The sequence below is a fragment of the Podarcis muralis genome, chromosome 3 (genome assembly GCF_964188315.1).
Source record: "Podarcis muralis chromosome 3, rPodMur119.hap1.1, whole genome shotgun sequence".
Classification (NCBI taxonomy): domain Eukaryota; kingdom Metazoa; phylum Chordata; class Lepidosauria; order Squamata; family Lacertidae; genus Podarcis; species Podarcis muralis.
This window is the reverse complement of record NC_135657.1, coordinates 8361817-8365905: the sequence shown is the minus strand read 5'-3', so window position 1 is coordinate 8365905 and position 4089 is coordinate 8361817. Positions and strand designations below refer to the sequence as shown.

The window sequence follows — 4089 nt, the reverse complement described above, 5'->3', positions numbered from 1 at the left end:
AGCTATAACTTCGGGATTGCTTAGCATTAGTGTATACATCCTGGGTTGACAAAAATTATATTTACAACTAAAGTACAATTCAGATACTGAGAAATATTCTGACAGAATAAAACAACCTGCGAGGGAGTATCTCACCAGTACTTTCACTACCCGCAGCATAAAGTAGTCTTTAAAAGAAAAAATCAAATCACCCCAAATGCTAAAATAAGTTTTTATTGGAGGAAAGAAAGCAGGATGCGAGGAATCCATCGATGTGTGCCTCAGCCGCTCTGGGCAGCGTCCAACACAAATAAAAACATAATAAAACATCAAACGTTAAAAACGATAGAGGCTGCCTTCACAAAGAGAACCGATAGAGAACCTACATAAGGACTCTATTTCTCGGAAAGCTGAATTTTGTTCTCAACACTGCATTCTAAATAGTGGCAGATATGCTGCGAATTTTCCCATATCAAAGCCCATCTGGATTCTCATGTCGTCTATACAGAGAAATATAAAGGAAAAAGAAGACAGTTTAGTCAAATGGATAGAATTTTCTTATAGTTCTGTTACTCAATGTTTGCAGCAAAGATTACTGCTGTCGCTGCATGTTCCAATCTTCTTTGCATTACTAGGGTATTCGGCATAGAAGCACACTCCACCATTGGTGTGGCAGTTTTTCTTTGTAGTAATTTGCTCAAGAAGTTCTGTCCAAAACAGTAAATGCTTGAAAAAATGGTCTAAGCTTACTAAGAGGCAGGATAACTTAGTGTGTGATCTGATTATTTGCTTGTTTAAAACGTTTGTCTACCAATTACAGAATTCTTAGTTAATCGTCTTCCGTTTACAGATAAATTTGTCAACTGAGTTTAAATAAATTTGCACATTCCCCAAACCTGAAGGACTTAGAACAACTGGCCATTATAAAGAAATTCTGTCCTTGGTATGCCTCCCCCCCTTCTCAGTTTGATTCCCTGGCACCATATCTGTATAAATTAACTATCCTATTAACTATCCCAAAATACAGACGTGCCTTCACACTGGCCAGATTGGATGTGATGCCCTCTGCCGTACTTGAGGGCAGATACCAAAAGATTCCAACTGAGAAACGACTCTGCCCCTGTGGAGATGGCAATCTGGAAACAGTGGCTCATATTCTCCTGTCCTTTATAAAGATCTGAGGAATAAGATCATCACCCCACTCTTACTTACCATCCCAGGCCGCCCGTCTGAGGCCACATTGTTCTTTCTTTTATCAGATCAAAATGATCAGACAACAGCAAAGGTTGCTAGGTTTATCGAAGGTGCAATGAGATTAAGGGCCACTATCTGAACGATAATCTTGGCCATTTGATTGCCATTTTTACCAATTGCTGTCCTTTTTATTTGTATATATTTTATTTGTATATATTGCTTGTTTTATGTTGCTATGGCCATTGGCTAATGCGAATAAAGTTTATGTATCTATCTATTTCACAGATAAATGCATTTTTATGCACACGAGATTCCAGTATATCCATTTTTTGTATGTGTTTCTCAGCTGGAAAACTGCAATGCAAAATTCAGAGCAGTGTGAATTTCAAAGGATGGCTGTGTTTTGTTCCACACATTGTTCTGATGATGATAATGATGATGATGATGATGATGATAATAATAATAATAATAATAATAATAATAATAATAATAATAATAATTTATTATTTATACCCCGCCCATCTGGCTGGGCCTCCCCAGCCACTCTGGGCGGCTTCCATAAAAACCAAAAATACAGTAAAATATCACACGTTAAAAACTTCCCTGAACAGGGCTGATGAGTGCATATTAGGCAGTTTCACCCCTAAATGAGAACAGAACCCCCCTTCTCCCCCTTGCAAATGAGATGCCAAATAAGCCACTTTATGTGATATGTGCAGATTTGCTTCCTTTCTGCAGGCTGCAAGTCTGAGCTGTCCTTGGCACAGAAGAGAAGCGTCTTTGCTAGAACAGCCTGTACATATCCCCCCCATTCATGCAGCCAAAAAGTTATTTATGTTCTGGAGTTCATAGGGACTAGGGTAAGGTGGGCGAAGCAGTCATTTTTACAAAAGGTAGCAAGTGTTTGTTTTTCAGAGATAGGAGACTTCCTTCTCCCTTTATGGAAATCAGCACACACCACTGGTTCATATGCCCAACTGCATTGCTTTTATTAGAAGAAGAAAATGCAAGATTTCTGTTAGACAAGAAGGTGTTGTTCCCTTTTGGGAAGGTTGACTAGCTGACAAGCTCAAATGCACAAGGCTTCTGGGAGTGGCGATGAAGAAAGATCCTGTGTCACAGGAAAATTGCTTCAGGATTCAGAAACGTCCGAATCTTCTCCTGGGTGGATAATTGATGCCTACCCTAAGGGAACAGGTAAACAGGGTGAAGATATTCTGAAATATGAGAGGTTAGGATTCATTCGCCCCCCCACAATATGATAGGCTTGCTGTTCGTGAAGAGGGAGGGAGGCAGCTTACCAAAAGCAGCAGTAGATCTGGGATGGATCCTGAGGGCATGGTCCCCACAACTTTTCCTCCCTGTAACACTCCTTAAGATTTCTGCATACTCCATCTGTACATTTTTTACTCCTGGCCTGGTTTAACCCTGGGGGTGTTTGAAGAAACAAGAGGAACATTGTGATTAAGGGCAGACCTTCAAATCTGAAACACTATTCCAATATTGTCATGGAATCATAGAGCGGTAGAGTAGAAAGGGGAGCCCCAAGGGTCATCTAGTCCATCTAGTTCAGCCTGGAAACCAGGCCTAATAATAATAATAATAATAATAATAATAATAATAATAATAATATATTATTCGTACCTCTCCCATCTGGCTGGGTTTCCCCAGCCACTCTGGGTGGCTTCCAACAAAGATTAAAAATACATTAGAATGACACACATTAAAAACTTCCCTGAACAGGGCTGCCTTCAGATGTCTTATAAATGTTAGATAGTTGTTTATCTCTTTGACATCTGATGGGAGGGCCCTCTGCCTGGTTCCCTGTAACTTTGCTTCTTGCAATGAGGGAACTTCCTGAAGACCCTCGGCACTGGACCTCAGCGCCTGGGCAGAATGATGGGGGTGGAGATGCTCCTTCAGGTATAGTGCGCCAAGGCCTTTATCTGAGGAAGGGCTGAGTGAGTTGGGTATGTTTAGCCTGGAGAAGATAAGTCTGAGAAGCAATACACTGTCCAAATCTCTAAAGGACTGTTCCATGGGAAATGGAGCAAGCTTGTTTTCTCCTGCCCTGGGTGGTAGGACTCAAACCAATGGCTTTAAGTTACAAGAACCAAGTTACTCAAACCACCGGCTTCAAGTTACAAGAAAGGAAACTCTGGCTGAGCATTAGGAAGAACTTTCTGATGGTAAGAGCTGTTCTGCAGTGGAACAGACTCCCTCAGAATGGGTGGACTCCCCTTCAGTGAAGGTTTATAAACAGAGCTTGGATGGCCACCTGTCAGAGATTCTTTACCTGTGGCTTCAGCATAGCTGTGGGCTGGACTTAGATGACTCTTGTGGCTCCTTTCCAACTCTATGAATATATTTCTCGGACTATGCAATTAAAACAGCAAAGAATCCTCACACCCCACTGGGTTGATGTTTCCTGCTCTCCCACCTGTAGGCTGAAGACGGGTGGTCCCCAAACATCTTACCTGGCAATAGAAGGACGATAACAAAAGACAGAAGGAAGGTGGTCTTCATGGCTGAATCTCAGAGCTTCCGGAGCCTCAGTGTTTCCAGAAAATGGGGAAGAGAGGGAATGACGAAGGAGGAGTATTGTGGGAGAACGTCAGGTGGCTTTTGCGTATTCTCTGCTGGGAACAGTAGCATTGAAATCTGAGCATGTGTGTGGGGGGCTGCAACAAAATGTTCCCACTCCTTAAGAGGAGTATTGTTCAGGGCTTCATCCAGGCTAGAACAAGAGAGTTACAGTGTTGCTCAGGCCTTGCTTTCTGTGACATTTCAGCAATTGGTGTGAGTTGTGTGTGTGTGTGCAGTGCTGGATTTACGTATAAGCTTAACAAGCTATAGTTTAGGCCCCCTTGGGCCCCCCCCCCCAAATTTAAAGGGAATAAAACCTGGATGTACATT

At 42.0% G+C, this 4089-nt stretch overlaps 1 long non-coding RNA gene across 1 annotated transcript; it reads right to left on the bottom strand.

Annotated features, from left to right (window-relative positions):
- Positions 1-1656: 1656 nt before the first annotated feature.
- LOC114593375 (uncharacterized) lies at positions 1657-3872 on the bottom strand. The gene is made up of 3 exons (XR_003705662.2): positions 3651-3872; positions 2475-2601; positions 1657-2358 (listed from the first exon to the last, which is right to left on the bottom strand). It is a non-coding gene; the product is annotated as an uncharacterized LOC114593375 (long non-coding RNA).
- Between the last annotated feature and the right edge of the window lie 217 nt (positions 3873-4089).